Source organism: Sminthopsis crassicaudata, chromosome 1 (genome assembly GCF_048593235.1).
Source record: "Sminthopsis crassicaudata isolate SCR6 chromosome 1, ASM4859323v1, whole genome shotgun sequence".
NCBI lineage: Eukaryota > Metazoa > Chordata > Mammalia > Dasyuromorphia > Dasyuridae > Sminthopsis > Sminthopsis crassicaudata.
In genome coordinates this window covers 91,311,885-91,325,467 of record NC_133617.1, presented here as the reverse complement: position 1 = coordinate 91,325,467, position 13,583 = coordinate 91,311,885, and the positions used below count along the sequence as shown (strand labels likewise).

Genomic DNA, 13,583 nt, shown 5'->3' with positions numbered 1-13,583 from the left:
CAAGGAAGCATGATGTCATGGAGGAAGGATGTCATGGAGGAGGCAGGAGGTCAAGGAGGAAGGATATATTGGAGGCAGGATTTCAAGGAGGAAGGATGTCATGTTGGCAGGATGTCAAAGAGGCAGGATGTCATGGAGGAAGGATGTCAAGGAGGCGGGATGATAAAGAGGCAGGATGTCAAGGAGGCAGGATGTCAAGGAGGAAGAATGTCAAGGAGGCGGGATGTCTAGGCGGATGGATGTCAAGGAGGCGGGATGATAAAGAGGCAGGATGTCATAGAGGCAGGATGTCAAGGAGGAAGAATGTCAAGGAGGCGGGATTTCTAGGTGGATGGATGTCAAGGAGGCGGCATGTATTGAGTCAGCAATTTCCATTATATACACCTTTTGGTCAAGAAAGGCACAGAGGCAGGTGTATACAAGAAAAATCATGTCCTGCAGCAATGACTCAGTGACTTTGTCAGGTGGCGTGTTGGTTTTCCACCCAATAATTTGGAGGCATTGGGTATAAGTGGAAAACAGAGCAAAGCCTCTCCCCAGGCCATCATATGGCCAAACTGAAGAGTTTCCATTGTCTCCATCTATCCATTTACTTTTTTTCTCCACTCAATGACAAATTCTGGTGCATTCCAAGGACTTGCAGAAGCTTGTAAATGTCCTTGATGAAGTTGCTCCTATTCTATACCTACTGAAGCTGAATGTTTTCACTTTGTAAGATCTCTTTCCCACTGATTGAGGCAGAACCTTTCAGTTGTAAAATAAAAACTTCTCATCTTTAAATTCCCATCTCAGAGGTAGCACTAATTTCAGCTCCTATAGATCCTTTTGTGCCAGACATATGGGCGTTTGCTGTAATCTTTTGCCAATTACCAGACCAGCTGGGACTTCTAATAGCTGTGTGATCTACATGTGGGTCTAGCCACCTTTTCAGTGGTGTGTCGTTCATACAGATGACGAGCAAAGGACGTTCAGGTGTTACAGCTGCAGTTCTAATATCCCTGATTTCTGTTGCTGGAAGTCAAAAGTTTGAATAAATAAATCACCCAATTGTTTTGCACCAGTGTGAGTCCATAAATCTGATGTTCCTTCTCCTCCTGGGTCACAGATCACACAGTGTCTATATTACTGAATGGAACAATAGTTACACATTCCTCAGTTTCCCAAACCCTCCTATGAATAGACAAGTGTCTTATAAGCACCCTCAGGGATGAGGCCATCAAGCTCACACTGAGTGGAAGCAAAAGCTCTGCAAGGTGAGCCAAGAGGAGTTCCAGTTTCCCAGAAAACATCTCTGTAGTCCTATAGGCATAAAAACTACTCTCTAACTGCAAACTCTTACCCACACAGGCTTGTTAGAGACTAACTGAGCAGGTTGGAATGCAGCATTTTCAGAGAGACTCTGACCATCATCTCTCCTTGACTGAGGCAATGAAGACACTTCCCACCTTTTGTAATGAAGACTTAGGGGCTAGTGGGCCCTGCTGATATCATTGCCCTTCCCACTCCTCCTCCTCAGGCCACTGAAGGTGGAGTGGAGGTAGGAGGGTCAGGAAATGGAAAATCCCCAAAGGCACATGCTCAGTGGTGGGCAGAACTGAAGCAGAAACTGAATTTGCATATGAAAAGAACCAAATCCCATCCCCATTAGCAGGGTAGTTTCTGTAGTAAAATGCCTACTTTGGCCAGTAGATCCTCTTAAGCAGCAGCAAATGAGATAAATTAACAAAATGCTAAAGAGGATTCCTTTGGTTAGTTTCCATATGGCAGGTTCACCAGCTTTCTGCTAGTTTTTTTCCTTCTCAGTTTCAGCCAGTAGGCAGAAGTCTTTCTGCTGTCCTAACTGCTCTTAGCTAACTTTTTCTCCTTTCTCTAACTCAACCTCTAATTCAGCCTGTAATTGTCTTCTCTTTTTTAATTCTTTGTCATGTGATTTTTTGGTTGAGCTCTAACTCAACCTAGACTTCTTGTATTTTTTACTCTCTACCCTCAAGCATCCTGATTAGCTCTGGATTTTTTTCTTGCTGAGGTGTATTTAATGGGCATAGGAGTAAAGGCCTTGGAGCTTGAAAGCAAGTTCCTGCTGTTCTTCAGAAGTGACCTTTGTTGAAAGACCATCCATCTGGCTCTTTAACCTATTTACATGAGCCACATGCATAGCTGTGGGCTGGAGCTTGATCCTAGGTATCCTTAGATCCATAATGCCTCTCTGCATTCCCTCCTGGGTGAGGCACTACCTTGTCTTCAAGATTAATTACTGGGGGCCTGGCAGTCTACAGCACACCCCAAGTTTGGGCACCACTTATGATAACTCTAAGCATTCAGGACATTTGTGAATGTCCTGGTTCCACTCTGCATTCACTATTGCCAGTGTCTCCTAATACCCAGGTCCTCAGAGGAATCTCCCTCCATTCACTTTCTTTTGCAGTGTTAAACCAGTTTTACCATGCTTACCTCTGTCTGAGGTCTTCAAAGATCTCTGGCCATCATTCCATAAGAAGGATGGTTTAGATACACAGTAGAGGGTTTAAGAACAGCCATGTGCAAGCTCAAGGTCTTTTATTCACATGTTCTCCTCCTGCCAAGCTGACCTCCTGGTGACTCCCAGAACACCAGGCCAAAGAGGACCTGCTTCCTCCTCCCACAGCTTAAGGAGGTCTATGAGGTCCCTGGAACAGCCAATCAGAAAAAGAGACGCCTCCTGTTGATGATGTGCATCTCAATTCCACCAGAGTTCCCACCCATGAGGTGGTCCCTGGGAGTTGACAGCAGACCCACTTCCAGGGGACTCAGGCATTATTGCTTCTTTACCTCCAGTTTCACTGTGCCTGACTCCTCCTTGGACCATTACACACTACCATCTCAACAAAATCTATTGTGGAAAACACATAGGGAGAAACGTGCCAAATTTCAAAATCCCTCAGATCAAAGGCAAAATTTTGGAAGGACAAAAAATTCAAATAGGCAGGGGTTACAATTGGAATTGAACAAGACACATCAGCAACCCCAGTAAAATACTGGAAAGATTTCAACAGAGGGCTGATTGTGAGAGGGGGGTGGAGACAGGGCAGATAGGAAGGAGAAAAAGAGACAAGGCACCAGGGAGGGAGGCCAACTGAGGAAGGGAGGGAAGACATAAAGAGGGGAAAATTGAGACAAAAGGAGAGGGAGGAAAACGAGAGAAGATGGCAGAAGGCTGAGATCTTACTTTGGAAAGATTTCATAGAGTATAGTATTTACTTTAAAATTTATGACTTTAATCTTAAAATTATTATTTTTCCAAATAGAGTTTTCAACATTCATTGTCAAAATTTCTGTTCCCAATGTTTCTCCTTTGCTCCCTTAATCCCATGTTGCTCAGACAGCAAGTGACCAAAGTGAAAGAATTACAATTTTTTACACACCTAACCACATTCCTCACTTATGGAAGAAAAAAATCTGACCCCCAGGCAAAAAACAAGGACAGAGGGAAAAAAGCAGGAATCTGTGTGCAACCCCCTGACTCAAATGGGCTACTCTGAGACATGTCCACATGCCCACAGAAAGCATGGGTTCCCTCCTCGTAAGGAGAGGTCCCAGCACACCAAGGGAGCAGCCCAGCATGATGTGAGGTCCCAGGCCAAAACTAGGGAATGGATTAAATAGCAAAAGTCTCAGCTTCATTGGATGGACTGAAAAGGAAGTAACCATTGGCCAATGAAACAGCAATGCTGTCTAGGTCCTGTAGGTCACATGACTGCCTGAAATTTTGGCTGAGGGTCTGACCTCTTTTCCCCTACTGACCTTTAAAAATAGGGATCATGTGGCTTCCTGAAATTTAGAGCCAGGTCTGACCTTTCCTGTCCTACAATCCTCTGAGAAGAGGAACCATGTGATGTCCTGAAACCAAGGCCTGAGCTGCTAGAGCCTCTGGGAAACCACCTCCTGGTCCCATTCAGTCCCTTCTCTTGCACACCACCTCACCAGTCCTGATGCATTTCTTCCAAGAGGACATCCTTGTTATCAAGGCCTTCAGGCTGGTTCCTCTCCTCAGTACTAACTGTAACCTGCCATCTACCATTTAGAAAGATCCAATAGCCTCCCATCAGTGGAAGAGTTCCAAAACCACTTTTGCTGAGAAATCTTGGCCCACATCCTTATCTCAGATCAAGCAAAAGCAGAAACTGATCTAATTAAAAGAGATATGGAAGGAAACGACATCCTGCTGAAAGGTAGCATAAACAATCAAGCCATATCAATACCAAACATATATGCACCAAGTGGTATAGCATCTAACTTTCTAAAGGAAAAGTTAAGAGAGTTGCAAGAAGAAATAGACAGTAAATCTATAACAGTGGGAGATCTCAACCTCGCACTCTCAGATTTAGAAAATCAAACCACAAAACAAATAAGAAATTTAAAAAGTAAATAGAACATTAGAAAAACTAGGTATGATAGACCTTTGGAGAAAACTGAATGGTGATAGAAAGGAATATACTTTCTTCTCAGCAGTTCATGGAACCTATACAAAAATTGACCATGTATTAGGACATAAAGATCTCAAAATTAAATGTAGGAAGGCAGAAATAATAAATGCCTTCTTCTCAGATCACAATACAATAAAAGCTATATTCCATAAGAAGTTAGGGGTAAATAGACCAAAAAGTAATTGGAATCTGAATCTTAAAGAATGACTGGGTGAGGGGGCGGAGCCAAGATGGCGGAGAGGAAACACACGACTCAGTGAACGTCCTCACTCCCTCACAACCAATTAGATAAATTAAGTCTCAGAATTAGCTCAGGACTGACAGATACCACAAGGACTGGAAGCACGACTTACCAGCTGAAGAGAATCTGGAGTTTCAACAGGAAAGGTCAGTTCTCAGGGGAGGAATAAGAAAGACCAGCACAGACGGTGGGGTAGGGGCACACTGCGCCCATTGCGCTGGGAGGGGCTCTGGGATCAGAGAAGCCACTGAGGTAAAGGAATCTGGCACAGGCTGTTAGCTCTTCTCTGCTAATTATTTAGCAGTTCAGAAGAGAAAGCCAAAATATTTTAAAACTCAGATTAGATTTTCCCGGACCCTGGGGGTGACTCAGGCACCAGGGGGTGTGGCCTCAGCTCCCTCCTGAGAATAGTTAAGAGACTGACAAGTGGGTGGATACGGCCCAAGGCAACACACACTGCCTAGCTTAGCTGGAGGGAGTGGAACTCAGCTCCAGGAAGTCCCAGAGAAGCGGAACCTTTGAACTAGGGACCGCGGTTTCTGGCAGACACTTCCAGTTTGAGCGCAGGGGCTTCTCACGTCACCTGCTGCAGACGTCCACTCCCCACCCGGACACATAGGCTGAGCTTCTTGCTGTCTTCACTATTCTACGCCCTCGAAGCACAGCAGTGCTAATCACCTCTGAGGCGCTTCCAGGGAGGGGGTGGGGAACTCTCTCCCAGAGCTCTATCTTAGCGCGGGCGCAGGGGCCGCTGCATCCATCCGGTCTGGGAGGAAGCTGGTAAAGAAGTAAATAATTTCCTACCCCAGGGACAGACCCCAAAACATTTTTTAAGTATGAGCAAAAAAGCTAGAAAAACTATAGATTCCTTCTATACAGAGAAAGAGCGGGTATCCAACCCCGAGGAAGTTAACAGCAAAGATTCAGAAGATAACAACCTAAAGGGGAACGATTCCTGCCCCCCATCACATAACTCTCTCCTAGAAGAAGCTCTTAAGAAATTGAGGGAGATCGAAGAAAAATGGGGCAAGGAAAGGGAAGTTATGATAGAGAATAACAACGTCCTGAAATTGGAGTTGGAAAAAATAAAGAATTCACAGGAGATGCAGGGAAACAAAATTAGTGAATTAGAAAAGGTTAAAAAAACACAGGAAAGTAGGATTTCTGAATTGGAAAAGATAAAAAAGTCTCAAGAAAATAGAATTTCTGAATTGGAAAAAGAAAATAATTCTCAAAAAAAAAAAATTAGGGAAATGGAAAAAAATTCAATAGAGCAAAATAATTCATTTAAAAATGAAATTGGGCATTTACAAAAAGAACTAAAAACTGTGAAAGAAGAAAATAACTCCTTAAAAGTCAGGATGGAACAAATAGAAATGAATGATTCACAGAGAACCCAAGAATCAGTCAAACAAAACAAAAAAAATGAGAAGCTGGAGAACAACGTCAAATACTTACTGGGAAAATCTATAGACCTGGAAAATAGATCTAGGAGAGATAATCTGCGGATTATTGGACTTCCAGAAAACTATGACCAAAAAAAGAGCCTAGATTCTATTTTACAGGAAATTATCAAAGAGAACTGTCCAGAGATAATAGAAACAGAAGGGAAAGTAGATGTGGAAAGAATTCATCGAACTCCTTCTGAAATAGACCCTAAAAAAAGAACACCACGGAATATTGTGGCTAAGCTGCAGAATTACCACACAAAGGAGAAAATCCTGCAAGCAGCTAGAAAAAAACAATTTAAATACCAAGGTGCCACAATAAGGGTCACCCAAGATCTGGCTGCCTCCACATTAAAAGATAGAAGGGCCTGGAACCTGATATTCCGAAAGGCAAAAGATCAAGGACTGCAACCAAGAATGAACTACCCAGCTAAGTTTAGCATCTTTTTCCATGGAAGAAGATGGTCATTCAATGAAACAGAGGAATTCTATATGTTTCTAAGAAAAAAACCAGACTTAAACAAAAAATTTGATCTACATCCACAAGACTGAAGAGAAACAGAAAAAGGTACACAGAACCCTTGAGAACTGTAACTTTGTTGTGGGTATATAAAAAATACTCAAGGATAATTTGATTTTACTGATATAAAAGAAAAAAAGGGGGGTGTGGTAAAGGGAAGGAGGTCGGTTCAGAAAAAGGGGAAGGAGTGATAAAAAGAGGGAAACTACATCCCAGGAAGAGACATAGAAAATACACCATATCTGAGGGAACTTAGTGAGGGGGAGAATCATTGTGTGAATCTTACTCTCATCAGAAGAGGCTCAAAGAGTAAATAATTAACATATTTGTTTTTCAGAGAATTTTCTCTCACCTCATTAAAAGGGGGGAGAGGAAAAGGGGAAAGGAAAAGGAGAATAAGTGAAGGGACTTGGAGGGAGGGGGGAGGGATCCTAAAAAAAAAAAAAAAAAAAAAAAGAGGGAGGGTTGCGCGTCACAAGGGGGGTTTGTAAATTAAATATCGGGGAGGGGGATCAGGGGGGTCAAGGGAAAAAAGTATAATCTGGGGATAATACGATGGCAGGAAATACAGAATTAGTAATTTTAACTGTAAATGTAAATGGGATGAACGATCCCATCAAACGGAGACGGATAGCAGATTGGATCAAAAAGCAGAACCCTACAATATGTTGTCTACAGGAAACACACTTAAAGCAGGGAGATACATACAGAGTAAAGGTAAAAGGTTGGAACAGAGCTTATTATGCTTCAGGTAAAGCCAAAAAAGCAGGGGTAGCTATCCTTATCTCAGATCAAGCAAAAGCAGAAGTAGATCTCGTTAAAAAAGATAAGGAAGGAAACTATATCCTGCTGAAAGGTAGCATAAATAATGAAGCCATATCAATACTAAACATATATGCACCAAGTGGTATAGCATCTAACTTTCTAAAGGAAAAGTTAAGAGAACTGCAAGAAGAAATAGACAGTAAAACTATAATAGTGGGAGATCTCAACCTAGCACTCTCAGATTTAGACAAATCAAACCACAAAACAAACAAGAAAGAAATTAAAAAAGTAAATAGAACATTAGAAAAACTAGGTATGATAGACCTTTGGAGAAAACTGAATGGCAATAGGAAGGAATATACTTTCTTCTCAGCAGTTCATGGATCCTATACAAAAATTGACCATATATTAGGACATAAAGATCTCAAAATTAAATGTAGGAAGGCAGAAATAATAAATGCCTTCTTCTCAGATCACAATGCAATAAAAGCTACATTCAGTAAAAAGTTAGGGGTAAATAGACCAAAAAGTAATTGGAAACTGAATAATCTCATCTTAAAGAATGACTGGGTGAAAGAGCAAATTATAGAAACAATTAACAATTTCACCCAAGATAATGATAATGATGAGACATCATATCAAAATCTTTGGGATGCAGCTAAAGCAGTAATAAGGGGAAATTTTATATCTTTAGAGGCTTATTTGAAGAAAATTGAGAAAGAGAAGATTAACGAATTGGGCTTACAACTTAAAAGGCTAGAAAAAGACCAAATTATAAACCCCCAACCAAAAATTAAACTCGAAATACAAAAATTAAAAGGAGAAATCAATAAAATTGAAAGTAAAAAAACTATTGAATTAATAAATAAAACCAAGAGTTGGTTTTATGAAAAAGCCAATAAAATAGATAAACCTTTGGTAAATTTGATCAAAAAAAAGAAAGAGGAAAATCAAATTGATAGTCTTACAAATGAAAAGGGGGATCTTTCCACCAATGAAGAGGAAATTAGAGAAATAATAAGGAGTTACTTTGCCCAACTTTATGCCAATAAATTTGATAACTTAAGTGAAATGGATGACTTTCTCCAAAAATATAGGCTCCCTAGATTAACAGAGGAGGAGATAAATTGCTTAAATAGTCCCATTTCAGAAAAAGAAATAGAACAAGCTATTAATCAACTCCCCAGGAAAAAATCCCCAGGGCCAGATGGATTCACATGTGAATTCTACCAAACATTTAAAGAACAATTAGCCCCAATGTTATATAAATTATTTGAAAAAATAGGGGATGAAGGAGTCCTACCAAACTCCTTTTATGACACAGACATGGTACTGATACCTAAACCTGGTAGATCGAAAACTGAGAAAGAAAATTATAGACCAATCTCCTTAATGAATATTGATGCTAAAATCTTAAATAAGATATTAGCAAAAAGACTTCAGAAAATCATCTCCAAGATAATACACTATGATCAAGTAGGATTTATGCCAGGAATGCAGGGCTGGTTTAATATTAGGAAAACTATTAATATAATTGACCATATTAATAATCAAATTAATAAGAACCATATGATCATCTCAATAGATGCAGAAAAAGCATTTGACAAAATCCAACATCCATTCCTACTAAAAACTCTTGAGAGTATAGGAATAAATGGATTATTCCTTAGAATAATCAGGAGTATATATTTAAGACCGTCAGTAAGCATAATATGCAATAGAAATAAACTGCAACCTTTCCCAGTAAGATCAGGAGTGAAACAAGGTTGCCCACTATCACCATTACTATTCAATATAGTACTAGAAACGCTAGCCTCGGCAATAAGAGCCGAGAAAGAGATTCAAGGAATTAGAGTAGGAAATGAGGAAATCAAACTATCACTTTTTGCAGATGACATGATGGTATACTTAGAGAACCCCAAAGACTCTGCTAAAAAACTACTAGAAATAATTCAAAATTTCAGCAAAGTGGCAGGATACAAAATAAATCCACATAAATCCTCAGCATTTTTATATATCACTAACAAAATGCAACAGCAAGAGATACAAAGAGAAATTCCATTCCAAACAAATGTTGAGAGTATAAAATATTTGGGAATCCATCTACCAAAGAAAAGTCAGGAATTATATGAGAAAAATTACAAAACACTTGCCACAAAAATAAAATCAGATTTAAATAATTGGAAAGACATTCAGTGCTCTTGGATAGGCCGAGCAAATATAATAAAGATGACAATACTCCCCAAACTAATCTATTTATTTAGTGCTATACCAATCAGACTCCCAAGAAACTATTTCAATGACCTAGAAAAAATAACAACAAAATTCATATGGAAGAATAAAAGGTCGAGAATTGCAAGGGAACTAATGAAAAAAAACTCAGAGGAAGGTGGTCTAAGTGTACCTGATCTAAAGCTATATTATATAGCAGCAGTCACCAAAACCATTTGGTATTGGCTAAGAAATAGACCGGTAGATCAGTGGAACAGATTAGATACAAAGGACAAAAAAGGGTACATCTATAGCAATCTAATCTTTGACAAACCCAAAGATTCCAACATTAGGGATAAAAATTCATTATTCGGAAAAAACTGTTGGGAAAACTGGAAATTAGTATGGCAGAAATTAGATATGGATCCACACTTAACACCATATACCAAGATCAGATCAAAATGGGTCCATGATTTAGGCATAAAGAGGGAGATAATAAATAGATTAGAGGAACAGAGGATAATCTACCTCTCAGACTTGTGGAGGAGGAAGGAATTTATGACCAGAGGAGAACTAGAGATCATTATTGATCACAAAATAGAAGATTTTGATTACATCAAACTAAAAAGTTTCTGTACAAATAATACTAATGCAAACAAGATTAGAAGGGAAGTAACAAATTGGGAAAATATTTTTAAAAACAAAGGTTCTGACAAAGGTCTCATTTCCAAAATATATAGAGAACTGACCCAAATTTATAAGAAACCGAACCATTCTCCAATTGATAAATGGTCAAAGGATATGAACAGACAATTCTCAGAGGAAGAAATTGAAACTATATCCACTCACATGAAAGAGTGTTCCAAATCACTACTGATCAGAGAAATGCAAATTAAGACCACTCTGAGATACCACTACACACCTGTCAGATTGGCTAAGATGACAGGAACAAATAATGACAAATGTTGGAGGGGATGTGGGGAAACTGGGACACTAATACATTGCTGGTGGAGTTGTGAAAGAATCCAGCCATTCTGGAGAGCAATCTGGAATTATGCCCAAAAAGTTATCAAATTGTGCATACCCTTTGACCCAGCAGCGCTACTACTGGGATTATATCCCAAAGAAATACTAAAGAGCGGAAAGAGACATATATGTGCCAAAATGTTTGTGGCAGCTCTTTTTGTTGTAGCTAGAAACTGGAGGATGAATGGATGTCCATCAGTTGGAGAATGGTTGGGTAAATTGTGGTATATGAAGGTTATGGAATATTATTGCTCGGTAAGAAATGACCAGCAGGAGGAATATAGAGAGGCCTGGAGAGACTTAAATCAACTGATGCTGAGTGAAATGAGCAGAACCAGAAGATCACTGTACACTTCAACAACAATGCTGTATGAGGATGTATTCTGATGGAAGTGGAAATCTTCAACATAAAGAAGATCCAACTCACTTCCAGTTGATCAATGATGGACAAGGTAGCTGCACCCAGAGAAGAAACACTGGGAGGGGAATGAAAATTGTTAGCACTAATATCTGTCTGCCCAGGTTGCAGTACCTTCGGATTCTAATGTTTATGTGCAACAAGAAAGTGATATTCGCACACATGTATTGTACCTAGATTATATTGTAACACATGTAAAATGTATGGTATTGCCTGTCGTCGGGGGGAGGGAATAGAGGGAGGGGGAGTAAATTGGAAAAATGAATACAAGGGATAATATTATAAAATATATATATATATATATATATATAATAAAAAAAAAAAAAAAAAAAAAAAAAAAAAAAAAAAGAATGACTGGGTGAAACAGCAAATTATAGAAACAATAATTTCACCCAAGATGATGACAATGATGAGACATCATACCAAAGTCTGTGGGATGCAGCTAAAACGGTAATAAGGCAAAATTTTATATTTTTAGATGCTTATTTGAACAAAATAGAGGAAGAGAAGATTAATGAATTGGGCCTGCATTGTAAAAAGCTAGAAAAAGACCAAATTAAAAACCCCCAACCAAAAATCAAACTTGAAATACAAAAATTAAAGGAGAAATCAATAATATTGAAAGTTAAAAAAAAAAAAAAAAAAAAAAACTCTTGAATTAATAAATAAAAGCAAGAGTTGGTTTTATGAAAAAGCCAATAAAATAGATCAACCTTTGGTAAATCTGATCAGAAAAAGAAAGAGGAAAAATCAAATTGTTAGTCTTACCAATGAAAAGGAGGATCTTTAAACCAATGAAGAGGAAATTAGAGAAATAATAAGGAGTTACTTTGCCCAACTTTATGCCAATAAATTTGATAACTTAAGTGAAATGGATGACTTCTTCCAAAAATAGAGGCTTCCTAGATTAACAGAAGAGGAGATAAATTGCTTAAATAGTCCCATTTCAGAAAAAGAAATAGAACAAGCGTTTAATCAACTCCCCAGGAAAAAATCCCCAGGACCAGATGGATTTACATGTGAATTCTACCAAACATTTAAAGAACAATTAGCCCCAATATTATATAAACTATTTTAAAAAATAGGGGATGAAGGAATCCTACCAAACTCCTTTTATGACACAGACATGTCACTAATACCTAAACCAGGTAGATCGAAAACTGAGAAAGAAAACTATAGACCAATTTCCTTAATGAATATTGTTGCTAAAATCTTAAATAAGATATTAGCAAAAGGACTTCAGAAAATCATCGCCAAGGATAATACACTATGATCAATTAGGATTTATGCCAGGAATGCAGGGCTAGTTTAATATTAGGAAAACTATTAGTATAATTGACCATATTAATAATCAAATTAATAAAAACCATATGATCATCTCAATAGATGCAGAAAAAGCATTTGACAAAATCCAACATACATTCCTATTAAAAACTCTTGAGAGTATAGGAACAAACGGATTATTCCTTAGAATAATCAGGAGCATATATTTAAGACCCTCAGTAAGCATAATTTGCAATAGAAATAAACTGCAACCTTTCCCAGTAAGATCAGGAGTGAAACAAGGTTGCCCACTATCACCATTACTATTCAATATAGTACTAGAAACGCTAGCCTCGGCAATAAGAGCCGAGAAAGAGATTCAAGGAATAAGAGTAGGAAATGAGGAAATCAAACTATCACTCTTTGCAGATGACATGATGGTATACTTAGAGAACCCCAAAGACTCTGCTAAAAAGCTATTAGAAATAATTCAGAATTTTAGCAAAGTGGCAGGATACAAAATAAATCCACCTAAATCCTCAGCATTCTTATATATCACCAACAAAATGCAACAGCAAGAGATACAAAGAAAAATTCCATTGCAAACAAATGTTGAGAGTATAAAGTATTTGGGAATCCATCTACCAAAGAAAAGTCAGGAATTATATGAGAAAAATTACAAAACACTTGCCACAAAAATAAAGTCAGATTTAAATAATTGGAAAGACATTCAGTGCTCTTGGATAGGCCGAGCGAATTTGATAAAGATATCAATACTCCCCAAACTAATCTATTTATTTAGTGTTATACCAATCAGACTCCCAAGAAACTATTTTAATGACCTAGAAAAAATAACAACAAAATTCATATGGAAGAATAAAAGGTCAAGAATTGCAAGGGAACTAATGAAAAACAACTCAGAGGAAGGTGGTCTAAGTGTACCTGATCTAAAGCTATATTATATAGCAGCAGTCACCAAAACCATTTGGTACTGGCTAAGAAATAGAACGGTAGATCAGTGGAACAGATTAGGTACAAAGGACAAAAAAGGGTACATCTATTGCAATCTAATCTTTGACAAACCCAAAGATACCAACATTAGGGACAAAAATTCATTATTCGGAAAAAACTGTTGGGAAAACTGGAAATTAGTATGGCAGAAATTAGATATGGATCCACACTTAACACCATATACCAAGATCAGATCAAAATGGGTCCATGATTTAGG

The 13,583-nt window shown here is 38.4% G+C and overlaps 1 long non-coding RNA gene across 1 annotated transcript in view; it reads right to left on the bottom strand.

Moving 5' to 3' along the window:
* The window catches only part of LOC141540896 (uncharacterized), a 72,932-nt gene that overhangs the window by 22,849 nt on the left and 36,500 nt on the right, over positions 1-13,583 (bottom strand). The window contains exon 3 of the long non-coding RNA XR_012481607.1: positions 2,452-2,666. This is a non-coding gene — a long non-coding RNA (uncharacterized LOC141540896). The remainder of the gene's footprint in view (positions 1-2,451; positions 2,667-13,583) is intronic.